Source organism: Palaemon carinicauda, chromosome 2 (assembly GCF_036898095.1).
Source record: "Palaemon carinicauda isolate YSFRI2023 chromosome 2, ASM3689809v2, whole genome shotgun sequence".
NCBI classification, from domain to species: Eukaryota; Metazoa; Arthropoda; class Malacostraca; order Decapoda; family Palaemonidae; genus Palaemon; species Palaemon carinicauda.
Window position 1 is genome coordinate 108,046,821 of NC_090726.1, and position 19,405 is coordinate 108,066,225.

Below are 19,405 nucleotides of genomic sequence, written 5' to 3' on the forward strand. Positions count from 1 at the left end.
CTAGTCAAAGGAGAAACTGAACTAGGTTCGTCAGATTCTGCAACATTATTACTGCTATGCTCAACTAATGGATTTGGAACAACAACTTCGCTAAGATCCTGCTCAATTTCCTTAAGTAAATCATGATTTGGGCCCACCAAAAAATTAGATTTCACAAGCTGCTTATACGATAAACACCTTGTGACACAATCTGCAGGATTATCAATACCTGGAATAAACTTAAATGTAACTGGCTTAATATCGCACAATCTTTGAATAGACTGTAATCTATTGACAGCAAAAGTGGATCGTTTTTGCAGTTTGTCTAATTTAGCCACAGCCAAGTGTAACCAATGAATGCAACATAGTGAATCTGTATAAAGACAAAGATCAACTATAGCCACAGGTTTGATGCAAGAAGGACCAGACAAATCTCGGTAAATCTCCATCAAAGTTTCAACACCCAAAGTTAAGGCATTTAATTCCAAAGAAGGTATAGATTTATTCTTTAATTGCAAATTAACCATTCGGTTTTTAGCAGTTATCAAACTTAATTTGCCAGTTTCAATACACTTAATATAAACAAAAGAACCATAAAGTGAGTGACTGGCATCAGTAAATGCAATTAATTTGTATTTACATTTTCTAGATCCAACAAATCTAGGGATCTGAATAGTTGGTGCAGAATTTGCCTGCTTGCAAATGTTCCCCCAGTCAGGTTGCAAATCTGTTGACAAACTAGTATCCCAGCGTAATGACCTATCGCATTAAAGTTTATGCATAAAAAGACGGCTGCGATTCAAAATTGGCATATTAAAGTTAAATACATCAAACTGAGAAGTCAATGACTTTAAAATGGAATGTTTAGAGTTTGCTTCAATATTTAAATGAATAGGATTTTTGTAAATTGTTTCCGTTACACGATCCCACTTTAATCCTAAAAGTTTTACTTCTTCACTAGAAATGTTCCCATACTTCTGATTAATTTGACTTTGCAAGTCCACAAGATTAGTATAAAGTTGTTGTATTTCAAATTTGTAGGGAGAAAAAATATGTGGTAAATTATCATATGACCACTGGAGTTCATCAATGGAATCAGTAGTAATGGCTCCATTACCCATATATAAAAGGCCATACATAAGATGCTTCAAACCCTGCAACCTGGGAGGATCATTCTTTGACATAATTACCAAAATGTAGTAAAGTGAAATCATTAACAAAAAAGGGCTGCATTTGAGTCCAAAACTAAGACGAACATTTCGGTACACAAGAGAATAATCATTTTTATCAACGTTCTTGTACCAATAAAACAATAACTTGCTTTGGCCCACGTCACTCAAGAGCAGCTGGTTAAATGCCTTCTTCAAATCATACAATAATAAATAAGATCTAAATCGGAGATGCAAAAAAGTAGAAGAAAGTTTCTGATTAAGGGTGGGTCCTGCAAACATTGCTTGATTATGGGATACTCTCAACTTTTTCTCACAGTCTTTCTCCCATAAATTACTAAGAAATACAATACGACACTTCGTGGTCTCCCTATCAGGTTTAGAAATACCCATATGTGGTAAAAAAGAGTATCCAGGATGTTCTTCCAAATATTTCTGAACATCATCTACTTTAGCTATTATACCATCCCTAACTTGCTCTTTAATTGTTTGATCCATAAGCTGAAGGTGACCATTCTTCTTAGGCTTTGCAAAAGTAGAGACAATCTGTGGTTTCTTGATAGGCAATGTGAAACTCTTTTGTTCCATAAAAGAGGAACAACAATCCTACCGTCTAAATCTTGGGAGATATTATTCAATGAATAATCAATGAGGGTATCATGAACTCAATGCTTTCCTCATTATAAACCTGATTATCGTAGTAAATGTATTTTCCACATTCTTCTTCTAAAATTTTATTACTAGCTTGCTTAAGTTTGGACCCAATAAGTTTACCTTTATCATCTAAAACACAAAAATTAGATTGCGTGGAAACCGATGAAAAATCTAAATCTAAATTTTCCAATTAAAAATGCATGACTTTCTGCAATATTACTCGATACAAAATTATAGGATGCAGGGGGTGCTAAAGGCAAACTACTCATATCACTGTCTGAAGATTCATAGGTTGGCAGAGCTGATATATCATTTAACAAACTGTCTAAATTACCAACCAAAAGTACACCCACAGGAGAACAAATATACAAAGAGCTATTACCAAAACATACATCCCTCCTTGCAATACATCTAGCTGCATTGGATCCTAAAATAAATTCAATGTTTCCAATCTCCCGACTCTTTTTACTTGAAAATGAATCTGCTAAAACATAGCCCTTATCCTCAAAATTTTGTACAATTTTACCAAGGTTAGGCAACTTCAAATATACGGTAATATTAGGAACCATAAAGCAGGGATTTTAAACAAATGCTTACCGAGTTGGAAAGGGACTTCTACAAGTTTACTTTGATATAACCGAGGCTTATTGAATCCTTTAATAGTTAATTTTACATTCATTTTAAGGACTTTAAACTCATGAGATGCCTGCAACCTTTCGCTTACAAATGAACTGTGTGACCCCCTATCATTTAGAGCACGGTAGCAGTAATTGCTGATGTTAACCCTGGATAGGTACGCTCCTCGGACACCCCTTTAAGGGTATACTCGGATGCGAACGACCCCGACGCCAAAAAAAATTCTTGAAAAATCAGTTTTTGCAGTAACCTCCTTTTTTCTTTTGCCAAAAAAAACTTCAATGAATGCTTAAAACAACTGTAAAGATAAATACTACTCATCTGCAGAAAAACTATTTATTATAAATATTTTAAAAAATTAAGTAGAAAAAAAAAGACCTGACATAAAAATTCATAAAAAAAAAGTTTATACATATATACACAAATCCTTTTAGGAATTGATTCTTGAATGTTTAGGACACATCTTGATGTATTTTGGATGAAGTCAGACCCATGGAGGTGAAGATCTGAAATGAGAAAAAAAGGGTAACTTTTTTTGGCCAAAAAAATTTGTCCAAATTTCATGAATTTTTTTGGGTACCCAAATGAAATAGGAAGTGGCTAATTTTTTTAGGGAATAAACATATGTTATCCTAAAATAGAAATATGTAAAAAAATCTTCATTATTTTGTAAATTACATTTATATCAGGGGCCATATCTAAAGGTAATTTTTTGAGTACTTAGAAATTTCGTAAAAAAATACATATGTTTAATATATAATATGATATTTATGCAGGTAAAAATATACCAAAATATTACAAATTCTATAGGGAACAAGAATATATATAGATAGGGCAACTTACGCTTCGGATATGTCCACAAAATGGCCGCCAACCACACTGACTCAGACTCCCTAATCTGCCACTTGAAATGTAGGAAGGGTATGTCAATTTCAAGGTGTTATTTACTAATCTAATTATTATTGGATATGCATAAAAATTGTATGGTGGGTTGCTGGATAGTTGTCGATTATTTTACGACTATAAAATTAAAATTCTGACCCAAAAAAAGTTTTTTGAAGGGAAATAAAATCGAAAAAAAAAATGTAAAACAATATAATATTTTAGCTAAAAAAATTTGATGATATTCAATCAAAAAAAAAGTAAACAAAATTTTCCGACAAATAAACATCTAGAGGAATCATTACTCTGTGATAGTTCCTTAGTACGTAGTAATTTTGAAAGAATTGGGAAAAAACGAAAAAATGGCAATCACAGGAAAATCGAACACATACCTATATATACGCCATATCTGGCTAAAAAAAAGATAGGCATGGGTAGCCAGATCATCTAGAAACACTTTCCAACACTATGAAAATATAAGTTTTGCGACACTACTTGCCAGTTCCTTACGGTAACACGACTAAGCAAAAAAATGCAAAACAAATAAAAAGGGGCACTCGCGGAAAAATGGCTAACATTCTAATATACGGCATTTCAGAAAAAAAAAATTCAGCCACGTGCTAGGCAAACCATCAAGGCACATTTTCCGACAAATAAACATCTAAATGAATAATTACTCTGTGATAGTTCCTTAGTACGTAGTAATTTTGAAAGAAATGGGAAAAAACGAAAAAATGGCAATTACAGGAAAATCGAACACATACCTATATATACGCCATATCTGGCTAAAAAAAGAAGATAGGCATGGGTAGCCAGATCATCTAGAAACACTTTCCAACACTATAAAAATATAAGTTTTGCGACACTACTTGCCAATTCCTTACGGTAACATGACTAAGCAAAAAAATGCAAAACAAATAAAAAGGGGCACTCGCCGAAAAATGGCTAACATTCTAATATACGGCATTTCAGAAAAAAAAAATTCAGCCACGTGCTAGGCAAACCATCAAGGCACATTTTCCGACAAATAAACATCTAAATGAATAATTACTCTGTGATAGTTCCTTAGTACGTAGTAATTTTGAAAGAAATGGGAAAAAACGAAAAAATGGCAATCACAGGAAAATCGAACACATACTTATATATACGCCATATATGGCTAAAAAAAAAATAGGCATGGGTAGCCAGATCATCTAGAAACACTTTCCAACACTATAAAAATATAAGTTTTGCGACACTACTTGCCAATTCCTTACGGTAACATGACTAAGCAAAAAAATGCAAAACAAATAAAAAGGGGCACTCGCGGAAAAATGCCCAACATTCTAATATACGGCATCTCAGATAAAAAAAAAAGACATGCACGTGTTAGCCCAACCATCAAGGCACACTTTCTAACACATAAACATGAAAAAAAAATCAATAATATACGGCAATTCCTTACTACGTAGTAAATTTTTACAAATATTGAAAAAAAACAGAAATTGGCAACCGCAGTTAAATACCCAATATACCAATAACTACGTCGTATCTGACAAAAACAAAATCACGCATGGGTAGCCAGATCATCTAGACACACTTTCCAACACTAAAAAAGCAAAAGTTTTACGACACTATTTGGCAATATCTTACGGAAAAATGACTTGGCAATAAAATTAAAAAAAATGAAAAAGGGACACTCGCGGTAAAATGCCCGACATTCTAATATACGGCATCTCAGATAAAAAAAAAGACATGCACGTGTTAGCCCAACCATCAAGGCACACTTTCTAACACATAAACATGAAAAAAAATCAATAATATACGGCAATTCCTTACTACGTAGTAATTTTTACAAATATTGAAAAAAAAACAGAAATTGGTAACCGCAGTTAAATACCCAATATACCAATAACTACGTCGTATCTGACAAAAACAAAGTCAAGCATGGGTAGCCAGATCATCTAGACACACTTTCCAACACTAAACAAGCAAAAGTTTTACGACCCTATTTGGCAATATCTTACGGAAAAATGACTTGGCAAAAAAATGAAAAAAAATGAAAAAGGGGCACTCGCGGTAAAATGGTCCTCGTGGTGATGAACGACATTTTAACTAAAAAAAAAATCATGCACATGGTAGCCAAACAATCCACCAAGACTTTCCACAACTGATAACCTATACAAGTTGCACCATTCTACGACAATTTCATAATACGTAATAACTTTGATAATTATGCAAACTACCTTAGAAGGGTAAACTCGGTCGCGCTCGACCCCGACGCGTCTCAGAAATCGGGGAAGGAGTAGAGCTACAGCAATGCACATCTGGACACTACTAGAGCGTGTAGGGGAGACACCTCCTGCAGGTCGAACACCCACAAATTCAGTCACGGGGGTGAGTCACGTGAGAAAAACCTGTTTTTTTTTGACGCTCGGGGTCGCAAACGACCCATCGTACCTATCCAGGGTTAAATGAAAAAGTGGGAAGCACCGAATCAAAACTTAAACTTTGCAAAACTACTACCCCACTACTTTCTTCCACTTTACTTGCACTAGCACTATTTACATTGTCAACAGCTGTATTAGTATGTGAACGGGAAAAACCACGAGTACACAAAAATTGAAAATGCCAGCCATAACAATGAGAACATTTCTTCCTAAACGTAAGTTTACATGAGTTTGCTTTGTGGTTTAATCTAGCACATCTCGTACAGCCATTCAGTTGACCGATTCTATCAATCTTTGCTTGGGGAGTTTTATATCTTGTACAATGAGAAATAGAATGTCTATCAGCATCCGAACACAAAGGGCAATTATCAAAAATATTACAAGACTTTGTATTGACTGCAGCAGCAAAACTAGAACTATTAGTTTTTTCCCCCCTTTGAGGACTTCTAAAGGTATTCGCTTTATGTACGATGAAAATTGTACGATGGAAGGAATAAAACAAGACCATTAAAAAAGGTTCACTTTAATGAAAGGTTGAACTTCCATATGAAGTTAAATTTAGAACATGTTGCTGGTGGGCTTGTTGTCGGATAGAAGGTTTTTCCTGTGTCAGAAGTAACTACAGGTATGCTCTCTTCCTTCTACCCTCCTCGCTTTTCATGAAACCCTGAGGACATAAACGAAATACTATTTTTAAAAGGTTAAGGCAAGTTCTGCTAAATCACTCAATTCAATAACTGTAGAAAAATGAAATAAGATTTTTAAGGTAAAGGCGCATGCTCTGCTATTTCACTCAAGTCACTAAACTCAGTAGTTATGTTTACAATTAATTTGAATTCTGAGCAATAAAAAATATATAGCCTACATATTCTGCCTCTAATTTAACGTGGCAACCACCTAACCACGAAAGGCCTAATGATCCGAAAACTTCGGCGTAAAGTAAACATTGGCTAATAAAGTAAAAACTGCCTCTAATCCTAAAAACTTTCATATGGTAGGCTAACACGTAAAGTTACAGCAATGATAAATTATGAATAATTTAAATACCTAATCCACAGGGTTTATTAATTGGGAATCGAGCAAGGGAATATTTATCCACGATAAACAAATTGATAGGGAATCACTTTAGAAGTCAGCATATCTTTCGTAATGACGTACCTTACCAATTCAATTCCTCGGAAATTTGGCTAAGAGTGTTCTGATGTTACGACGCTTATGGGTGGTCCCGTCTTGTGTAGGATGGCATATAACGCTCATTTGCAGTGAAAAAATTATCCACAATTTCCTTTACGGAAGGCTTATTCTTACCAGTGACATGAATTAAATGAGTTTTAAAAGCACCGTTTAAACCATTCCATACAAAATACTGTATTACCTCATCTACACTCAATGATAAAGACCTGAACGATTCCTGAATCATTTTAGTTTTGGAAATGAATTCAAATGGATCGTCATTGTAACCTAACTTAAGCTCAGCTTCTTGATAGTTCCAAATTTAAGATTCTCAGGAGAAGCAAAGGCAGCACTTAATAACATTTTCGCATCCTTGTATGTCTGCTTATCTACTTCGAGAGAGTTTAGAAGTGTCTTAGCATTACCAGAAACCTGCTGTAACAATAAAAATAACTAACAAATCCCTATCAGGGTAACTGTATGAAGCAGTAGTAAGTTCAAACTCTCTTATAAACTTTAAAAAAATCTTCTCCCTCAGTGCTAGAATATTTAGGTAATGGCGCTACTGGCAGTTTCAAAAGACTACGTGCCTCATCTACCCTATTGTTACCTGATGGAGTAGGAGTAGTAGATGACTAACATTTTAACATCACTAAACATTGTTGTATCTTACACATGTAATCCTCACATATCTCAACCTCTGCTTCAAGATCTCCCTCATCAGACTCTTGAGCGTCAACAAATTTACGAGTCTTAATATCATTATCTAATTTAGAAAGCTCAATCTTGTACTCGTCTAAGCTCCTCTCTATTACTGCTTGCTGAGAGCTATTAAGCGTTTCATATGTACTACTTTTGTTATGAGCAAGAGTTACACGTGCTCTGATGGTTTTACGGCATGCAATCAATAACTTTAAGTCCGACATTATAAATGCTAATAGAAAATGCACTGTGATAAAAATTAATAATCACTGTGCCTTAAAAAATGCAAGAAAAATTATAAATATACCAACACAGTATACTAAACAATGTACTTAAAAAAGGCAAAAAGGTTCTAAATAACCATGCACAAAGTGCAACAAAATCAGGTAATTAAATCACCAAAATGCTATCAAAAAATGAAATTAAGAATAATACCACCAAATATAAAATACCGCAAAACTACGATATTAAAAAAATGCAAAATTTAACATTTCTAACGTTTGAAAAAAGATTTAAACAAAATGTAAACACACAAGGGGATGGGACCCAACACCAAGACGAAAATAAGAAATAAACGGCTTAAATTCGAGTAAGTCCATGTTTGGGTGCCATACGCAAAATTTTATATACTATCTTCTTTTTGAAGTCTAAAGGAGTAAAAAATATGCAAGAGATATAAAAAATAACCTTTATTTCATAAGACATGGCTTCAGCACCTCAACAAATAAGCTCCCCATTGTACACTTCATCTTGGTATTGGAACGAAAACAATAAGGGAGACATCCGCAAATTAAGACGTTATAAGAAGTGCACCCAGAAATGGACCATTCCGCGTCACCTGCACATAGAACGAGAGAAAAGCAATACAAAAAAGGTAAACCAAACTTGTGGAAACATCCAAAAATATTACACTTAAATTATAAGTGTCTCAAGATTCCAAACTTAAACACAAAACACTCAATTTACAAACGTCACCAAGTCAATCAATAATTATCACTCAACCCAGACATGATAATTTCACTAATAAATATGGCAAAAACTGTAGCCAAAGAAATAGGCCAATCCAACGTTCTAAAAAAATAATATTTGCAGGATTTAGAAAATTAATTATGGTTTACTCGAATGGTTGAGGAATATAAAACACAAACCAATAAATAAGGCCGGGTAACCTTACATTAGTTAACCTGCATCTTATATCCACCGGCAAGCTGTCCGTCTGCGATGTTGCAATAGAGTCTCCGTGCTGATGTGGGTCCCATGAACTATCTACTCTCGGTAAATCATCTTAAAGGTGTTGCCAAATAATATAAATAATCCCAGCGGTGGCGAAATCCGTCCTGCACGAAAGGGCTGATATCTTCAAAATTTCTTAGAGTGTGCACTTCATTGTAGGACCGAGTCTGGTCTTCCACTGCTTGAATTACGTAGCTCTAAAGAAAAGGAAAACTTTCACCTCTCCCGAAGATCCCAACACTATTCTGTAAAAAGGCAATTCTTCGGCAGTAACTAGTTAAACTAGCTGGTTCGGGGAGCTGAAAGGCATTACAGCTACTGTAAGGTAATAATGGCCTTTAATGAAGTTAACTGAAACCACTATGTAGAAAAAATATGAAATTTTTATATTGCTTATATTATTTTTGTAGAACAATTACAAATTTAAAAGTTAGAAAAAAGAAAATATAACTAATATTTGGTAAACTCCACTGAAAGGGATGCAAATTTTTAACAAGAAAAAATTTGCATTAAAAAAATAAATTTTGAAGAATTAGGAAAAAATTAGCATAAAAATTATTTACAGGCCGTGGAAACCACGAGCCACTAAACTAGATCATTCATAAACAAATTTTGGGTTTTTCTTTTACTCATTAAAGCAGCCTTTCTTTTTGATCGAGGTTTAATAATTTTAACATCTTTTTTTATGTCAACTAATCTATCAGAGAACTCAGAGTCAACCTTCAAAATCGGAATAAGAGTAGTGGCATGTCTTTTTACAACCTCCTTTGATTTACCCTTCAATACTACGGCTCCAGTTACTTCGCCGTTATCATTTTTAATTATTTGTTTTACCATGGCCAAGGAGTAGTCATTAGGTTTAAAGTGCAGTGTTAGTGACTGGAATATAACGACCCTTTCTATCAACTGCTTGAGAAATTGATGTTCCTAAAAACTCACCATGATAAATTTCAAATAACTCTGAACGAATTTTTCCTAATTTAGCATACTGACACTGTATAGAAGTGGAAGGATTTACCTGATGCTCATAGTCAGGATCCTCAGATGGTATGTAGTGTAAATCAGGAATTAAATTTAAGGAGGTTAATCCATATCCCCTTATAAGATGCTCAGGAGTTATGGGTTCAGGCAGTTCGTTAGAAATATCTCTTAAAGATTCCTTGAATGCAATGGGTCTCCTATTAGCTAAATGGATGATATTAGCAACTAAAAATTCAAAATCAAAATATGATAAAACATTGTTCTTAATAGATCCAAAAAGAAGTCTCTTGACCAATTTAACACATACCTCAACCAATGACCCTAACGCGCTACAACCTTTAGAGTATTGCTGAAAAGATAGTGGTTTTACATTATTGCTTTCAAAATAAACTTGAACTTCTGGATCTTGTAAAAAATCAGTTATTAAATTAAATCCAGCAGTAAATTGAGAACCTAAATCACTTATACATAATTGTGGTACTCCAAATTCAAAACAATGCATCTGAAATGCGCGCAAAAATTCTTTCATAGAAAGATCATGACAAATTTTAAGGTTGATAGCTCGTGACTATGTACAGGTAACACAAAGAAGCCATACTTTCTCCTTTTGCAGATTTTTTTTAACATAAAATGGACCAAGATGATCAATAAAAATATTAGCAAAAGGAGTGCGAGGAGGATTTGACCGGAATTCATGATATTGACTTTGATTTAACTTAGTAGTTCTAGCATTGAATCGTTTTCAATGAACACATTGTTTTAGACACTTTTTTTATGACAGAAAACTGGCATGGAATGTAAAAACTTTTTCTAAGCTCAGAAAGGACTGCATAACAACCAGAATGAGCAAGCTGAACATGAATGTCATTAACTATGATGTTTGTTAAGGCACTATTCTTTGAAAGCAAAATAGGAAATCCTTTATTGGAGTTCACTTGCCATTTTTTAAACTTACTCTTAACTCTAAGGACACCTTGATGATCCATAAAAACATTGAACTTTGATACCATAGTTGGAATATCATCTATGGTTTTACCTCCAACTTGGAAATACAGAACATCAGAAAAATTTCTTTTTTGATCATTTTTAATAATTTGACATGTGGCCTCTACCAATAAATTAGCTTTTTTTTATTAATAGGTATCTTAGCTTTAATTTTCCATAGTTGAAAATAATAAGGAACTCTACGTTGCAAAAAAAAAAAAAACAGTTTCCTGGAACTGGAAAAAGTTACATGGATTCAATAAAGAATCAGAAATTTCTAAATTAGCTGACAAACTAGTCAAAGGAGAAACTGAACTAGGTTCGTCAGATTCTGCAACATTATTACTGCTATGCTCAACTAATGGATTTGGAACAACAACTTCGCTAAGATCCTGCTCAATTTCCTTAAGTAAATCATGATTTGGGCCCACCAAAAAATTAGATTTCACAAGCTGCTTATACGATAAACACCTTGTGACACAATCTGCAGGATTATCAATACCTGGAATAAACTTAAATGTAACTGGCTTAATATCGCACAATCTTTGAATAGACTGTAATCTATTGACAGCAAAAGTGGATCGTTTTTGCAGTTTGTCTAATTTAGCCACAGCCAAGTGTAACCAATGAATGCAACATAGTGAATCTGTATAAAGACAAAGATCAACTATAGCCACAGGTTTGATGCAAGAAGGACCAGACAAATCTCGGTAAATCTCCATCAAAGTTTCAACACCCAAAGTTATGGCATTTAATTCCAAAGAAGGTACAGATTTATTCTTTAATTGCAAATTAACCATTCGGTTTTTAGCGGTTATCAAACTTAATTTGCCAGTTTCAATACACTTAATATAAACAAAAGAACCATAAAGTGAGTGACTGGCATCAGTAAATGCAATTAATTTGTATTTACATTTTCTAGATCCAACAAATCTAGGGATCTGAATAGTTGGTGCAGAATTTGCCTGCTTGCAAATGTTCCCCCAGTCATGTTGCAAATCTGTTGACAAACTAGTATCCCAGCGTAATGACCTATCGCATTAAAGTTTATGCATAAAAAGACGGCTGCGATTCAAAATTGGCATATTAAAGTTAAATACATCAAACTGAGAAGCCAATGACTTTAAAATGGAATGTTTAGAGTTTTCTTCAACATTTAAATGAATAGGATTTGTGTAAATTGTATCCGTTACACGATCCCACTTTAATCCTAAAAGTTTTACTTCTTCACTAGAAATGATCCCATACTTCTGATTAATTTGACTTTGCAAGTCCACAAGATTAGTATAAAGTTGTTGTATTTCAAATTTGTAGGGAGAAAAAATATGTGGTAAATTATCATATGACCACTGGAGTTCATCAATGGAATCAGTAGTAATGGCTCCATTACCCATATATAAAAGGCCATACATAAGATGCTTCAAACCCTGCAACCTGGGAGGATCATTCTTTGACATAATTACCAAAATGTAGTAAAGTGAAATCATTAACAGAAAAGGGCTGCATTTGAGTCCAAAACTAAGACGAACATTTCGGTACACAACAAGAGAATAATCATTTTTATCAACGTTCTTGTACCAATAAAACAATAACTTGCTTTGGCCCACGTCACTCAAGAGCAGCTGGTTAAATGCCTTCTTCAAATCATACAATAATAAATAAGATCTAAATCGGAGATGCAAAAAAGTAGAAGAAAGTTTCTGATTAAGGGTTGGTCCTGCAAACATTGCTTGATTATGGGATACGCTCAACTTTTTCTCACAGTCTTTCTCCCATAAATTACTAAGAAATACAATACGACACTTCGTGGTCTCCCTATCAGGTTTAGAAATACCCATATGTGGTAAAAAAGAGTATCCAGGATGTTCTTCCAAATATTTCTGAACATCATCTACTTTAGCTATTATACCATCCCTAACTTGCTCTTTAATTGTTTGATCCATAAGCTGAAGGTGACCATTCTTCTTAGGCTTTGCAAAAGTAGAGACAATCTGTGGTTTCTTGATAGGCAATGTGAAACTCTTTTGTTCCATAAAAGAGGAACAACAATCCTACCGTCTAAATCTTGGGAGATATTATTCAATGAATAATTAATGAGGGTATCATGAACTCAATGCTTTCCTCATTATAAACCTGATTATCGTAGTAAATGTATTTTCCACATTCTTCTTCTAAAATTTTATTACTAGCTTGCTTAAGTTTGGACCCAATAAGTTTACCTTTATCATCTAAAACACAAAAATTAGATTGCGTGGAAACCGATGAAAAATCTAAATCTAAATTTTCCAATTAAAAATGCATGACTTTCTGCAATATTACTCGATACAAAATTATAGGATGCAGGGGGTGCTAAAGACAAACTACTCATATCACTGTCTGAAGATGCATAGGTTGGCAGAGCTGATATATCATTTAACAAACTGTCTAAATTACCAACCAAAAGTACACCCACAGGAGAACAAATATATAAGGAGCTATTACCAAAACATACATCCCTCCCTGCAATACATCTAGCTGCATCGGATCCTAAAATAAATTCAATGTTTCTAATCTCCCGACTCTCTTTACTTAAAAATGAATCTGCTAAAACATAGCCCTTATCCTCAAAATTTTGTACAATTTTACCAAGGCTAGGCAACTTAAAATATACATTAATATTAGGAACCATAAAGCAGGGATTTTAAACAAATGCTTACCGAGTTGGAAAGGGACTTCTACAAGTTTACTTTGATATAACCGAGGCTTATTGAATCCTTTAATAGTTAATTTTACATTCATTTTAAGGACTTTAAACTCATGAGATGCCTGCAACCTTTCGCTTACAAATGAACTGTGTGACCCCCTATCATTTAGAGCACGGTAGCAGTAATTGCTGATGTTAAATGAAAAAGTGGGAAGCACCGAATCAAAACTTAAACTTTGCAAAACTACTACCCCACTACTTTCTTCCACTTTACTTGCACTAGCACTATTTACATTGTCAACAGCTGTATTAGTATGTGAACGGGAAAAACCACGAGTACACAAAAATTGAAAATGCCAGCCATAACAATGAGAACATTTCTTCCTAAACGTAAGTTTACATGAGTTTGCTTTGTGGTTTAATCTAGCACATCTCGTACAGCCATTCAGTTGACCGATTCTATCAATCTTTGCTTGGGGAGTTTTATATCTTGTACAATGAGAAATAGAATGTCTATCAGCATCCGAACACAAAGGGCAATTATCAAAAATATTACAAGACTTTGTATTGACTGCAGCAGCAAAACTAGAACTATTAGTTTTTTCCCCCCATTGAGGACTTCTAAAGGTATTCGCTTTATGTACGATGAAAATTGTACGATGGAAGGAATAAAACAAGACCATTAAAAAAGGTTCACTTTAATGAAAGGTTGAACTTCCATGTGAAGTTAAATTTAGAACATGTTGCTGGTGGGCTTGTTGTCGGAAAGTAGGTTTTTCCTGTGTCAGAAGTAACTACAGGTATGCTGTCTTCCTTCTACCCTCCTCGCTTTTCAAGAAACCCTGAGGACATAAACGAAATACGATTTTCAAAAGGTTAAGGCAAGTTCTGCTAAATCACTCAATTCAATAACTGTAGTAAAATGAAATATGAATTTTAAGGTAAAGGCGCATGCTCTGCTATTTCACTCAAGTCACTAAACTCAGTAGTTATGTTTACAATCAATTTGAATTCTGAGCAATAAAAAATATATAGCCTACATATTCTGCCTCCAATTTAATGTGGCAACCACCTAACCACGAAAGGCCTAATGATCCGAAAACTTCGGCGTAAAGTAAACATTGGCTATTAAACGGATTTTGAGCGAAGCGAAAAATCTATTTTTGGGTGAGATGGCCATGTCGTCCTGATGGAAGTTCCGTAAAGTAGCTTCCTAAGGGATATATGTACTACAGTGATATTCCCAGAGAATTTTACCTTTAGGTATCCAGAGTTCTAACTCCTGGCGCGAATATCCTTAAAATTTCTCCAAAGGATATCGCATAATATCAGCGGACGCATTCTTGACATGCCTCCATAGCAATTTGCACCCCAAACAGCATTTTGGCTTCGAGGAGGATGTGGCAAAAGGGAGCCGTCCAAAGACTCTCCCCGCTCTTGTAATGTCTATTGGGAATACAACAGCGCCATTCCCACGACGGCTGACATTCCTTGTAGCATTGAGCGTGGTGTTACAGATACAGTACCACGGGAGGGATACTGTGAAGATCTTTTGTTTTAGAAAAGATGGGTGGGTCCATCAGGACGACATGGCCATCTCACCCAAAAATAGATTTTTCGCTTCGTTCAAAATCCGTTTTTTGGGCTCAAGCCATGTCGTCGTGATGGAAGCATACCAGAGCATTAGTGTATCTGTGGATTTTTAATCAGTGCCTTAACCTTATAGCAACCTTTTCTATGGTCATGGGGACCATATGAGACAAGGGACGTTACCGTTATTCGTCACCATCACTAATCATAACCAATGTTAGGGCTTCCTGCCTCCTACAGGGAAGAGTCATTCTAGACAGTAGAAAAGGGATCTTAAGGTTAACATACATAGTATGACCAAACATAAGTACACACTGAATATACAAATAGTCTCACAGTTGTATATTTGCTAAAATAACATCAGTGTCTCTTATATCTATTATTTGATGCATACAAATATATGAGGGATACTTACTTTGGTAAGTTAAAGAACTCTGGCATGTATACATACAATTGTCTGGCGAAGGTGGACGCACTACATTCTAATAGACATTTATTACTAATAAATGACTGAAAGATGTTCAGTTAAACGAATGTAGTATGACAATGGGATTATACCTGTAACAAGTACAGAGACTATATTTCCTTCTTAAAGGAAGAAATGATGAGTGCCACTCTCAGACTGAAGAAAATTATAAAACAAATTCTCTTCATAATTCCTGTACTGGTTACTTCTATCTGCACTGTGTACTTCGTACACCAGCACTAGTGCTATCTGTATAATTCCACACCTGGGATTTTGAACAGAGCCAGTGTTATCATGGTAACACTTAATTAAAAGAAGTCACACCTAAGAAGGGTGACCTCTTCTCCCTTTAATTGACAGTCCCAGTCAATTAGCTGTTCATCGTAGAATTAGACGGCAGGTTAAATATTCTACCTGGCATCACCACATATTGCTTCAGAACATGGATTTGTCTAGCATAGTGTATGTAGAACACTCTGGATGATTTTCATCCGTTACATGTGCGAGGACATGTGAGGTCCCAAACCAAAAACTGTTTACAACAGTAATTAGGGGGCAGGTTATAATACACTACCTGCCGCCCCTACAATGTGTTTCAGTTCATGCACTTGTTTTGCATAGTGTTTGTAAAACACTCTGGATGATTTCCATCCAGTGTATGAACGAAGGCGCTGAAAGTCCATATACTGAAAGAAGTTCAGTGATGAAGCAATCTTTCTCGGATCATGACCTGCGGGAGTACTGTCCGGATCCGCTCTACGAATAAAGTAGGTGAGCTTCGCCCTTAGTTGTTTTATGGATAAATTTGATCCAGAAGTTTCTCCTTTAAAGAGCTGTCCTCCCCTGAAGTCTGAAGTTCTACGAAGATAGACATTTAGACACTCTACAGGACATAGAGAGATCTTCCTTCAGAGGGCAGATTCTCCAGGGACCCCACCTCTTAGTGGGTAGCTTGTTTTTAGCGAGAAAGGATGGATCAGGAAATAGATTTAGTTCTCCCACTTCCGTGAACTGAATGTGACCCTCATCCCTGGATAGGGCCACTATTTCACTAACTCTAGCCCCGGAGGCGATACCGAACAGAAAAATAACCTTTTGGGTTAGATCCTTAAGAGAACAATCTTCATTGTTCACAGATGAGGCATAATGTAAGACCTTGTCCAAAGACCAAGAGATGGGCTTTGGTGGTACCGCGGGCTTAAGCCTAGCACATGCCTTTGTAATCTTATTAAAGATTTCATTCGCCAGATCCACTTGAAAGGCATATAGGAGAGGTCTAGTTAAGGCTGACTTGCACGTATTTATCGTATTAGCCGCCAGACCTTGGCTATGAAGGTGGACAAAGAAGGACAGACAGAAGTTTATTGAAATTTCTTTTGGTCCTTTTACTTTGACAAACGCAACCCACTTTTTCCAGGAAGACTCATATTGTCTTCTAGTTGACTTGGCCTTGTATTCTTCTAAGAATTCTATATTGCCTTTTGAGATCCCAAACCTTTCTCTAACCGCTAGAGCGAGAAAATCATGAAATGAAGAGTTTGGCTTCTCTGTGATAAAACGAAGGCAGTTAATTTCTGAATCTTCGGAAATATACCTAGGGTCAGAGCTAGGACCAGCCTCATCTAGTCTATCAGCCCCACTAGAGGATCCTCGTATGGGGCTATATAGCGAGGTAGTTTCTTGAAGACGCTTGTGATGAAGAGGTCGAATTGCAGTTCCGGGACGTGTTCCCATCTGGGAGGGAATATGTCTGCACACATGGACCATTCCAACTCTATCGGTTTGTATCGAAATAGAGTATCCACCGTCACATCGTGGATCAGTTGTAAATGAACTGCTGGTAGGTGCCGTCCTTTTAAGAGAGGGATGGGTAACTTCACCAAGACTGAATGAGATGTTCGAATGTGACGTCTTATCATTGCTTCGGTGTCCCAGATCAGTCGTAGGGAGCCTGATCTGTGTGGAGGGGGCTTCCCCACCCATGAAAGGACTAGCAGTCTTTTGGGACTTTCGTGCTCTAATTTCTGTTAGAGAAGCGATTAAAGAGGGACCGATCTCAGTCTTTTTTTATCTCTTCAAGCGTTTGATGCGTGTTTTCTCCAAGCTCTTAACGCATCTTTCCGGTGTGCATTTGGCACCAGGTCCGTCACTATAGCGAACTGGGGAAAGTTTAGCGCTTTTTCCTGTTGGCGTTTTGGTATTCTGACTGAATACCCGAGTCTCTTGACAGACCTCACGAGCTCCTTTCATATTTCCAAAGGAGAGGAGAGTTGATGTGACTGAGGGCTTTGATTGTTTTTTAAACATCGAAACCCCTGAGCTGGAGAAAGTCGAGACTTCTAGAAGCCTATCTTGCATCTGTGATGTCCCAGGAACCGGGTCATCTCTTTGAATGCACATTGGCCGGACACTTCGGGTGCTGCCCACTCCAGCCTCTTGATCAGGTATATTAATACCTGAACTATTTCTAGGCTTGACTTTGACGTGACTAAGTTCGTCAATCCTTTGAAGATACTTAGCACTGTGAGTCTGACACATATCTTTCCCAGGATGAATGTTACTCTCTGTAACATGAATTCTAGATAGGAGGAAGGGGGGGTGGTTGACTGGAAGGTTCTGAAGGACACCTTTCAGGTCTGACAAGACTACGAACACCCCTAATTGGAACAAGGTCCATATGTTCAGAAGGATTAACATTCAGAACTTGCTGTTTTTTATGAACGTGTTGAGTGGCGACAAGTTCAGAATGACTCATTGATATCTTGAGTCCTTCTCGTGAACACAAAACAGCCTTCCCTGGAACTCGATGAGATATAGTTTTCTTACCACCTGTATGCTCTATAGCTCTCAGGTATACTTCTCCAGGAGGGTTTTGAACTGTAGGAGAAGGTAAGGAAATGATGGTAGGGACATTTCTGTTTCCCATCAATGGCTCATCTTGAATAGGCTTTGGACCGATGGGTCGAAGGTCCTGCGATCCAGAGAGAAAGTTCTTCCTAGCCGAAGCGTCTTTATGCTTTGAGTAGTCAGTAGGCTTAGACTTTTGACCATCTGCCTGTAGCACCGTGGTCACTGGAATAGTGGGATGTTGTTGAGCAGCCCGGATATTTCCAGCATTTTCGATCTTCTTTTTAGGTTGGGGACCCACAACCACAGAAGATTTTCTCTTTGAAGGAATGCCCCATATTTGGAGAAGACTTATGTTCTCCATGGTGGCGTTCTTAATTACTTCCTTAATGACCTCGTGTGGGAAGAGGTCTTTACCCCAGATGTTGGAAGATATTAGCTTCCTTGTTTCGTGTTTCACTGTTGCGTCAGCGAACACACTCTCTACATGCTCTCCTGGCCTTCATAAAGGCGTAAAGGTCCTTCACCAAGATAGCCATATGCATTTTGGCTATGACCATGAGCATGTCTGGGGTACTTTCGTAGGTTGAACACAACTCTATGTAGTTTTGTAGAGAAAGGGATGTCGCAAGTCTCTCCTTTGACTCATGTTCATTACACAAGAGCAACTCAGAGTATTTAGGGAGACATACCTTGAATTGTCGACTTGCGATGTCCTTGTATAATTTTCCTACTGAAAATGTCAAATGGACTTCCTTCCAATCCTTTTCCTGTCCGGGAAAAGCTGGTGACAAAGGCTTGCACTCATCGAGTGTGGAACATGGCTTACCCGCCTCTACCGCTTTGGCAACAGAAGTAAATGCCTTCCCCATGAAGGGGAATGAGAGTGAAGTAGGAGCAAGAAAGGAAGGGTGTCTGTTATTCAGTGAGAATACCTTCGACTCTGAATAACCCGCCTTTCTCAGACTACCTGAAAGGATAGTCTGTGCCTTATCAT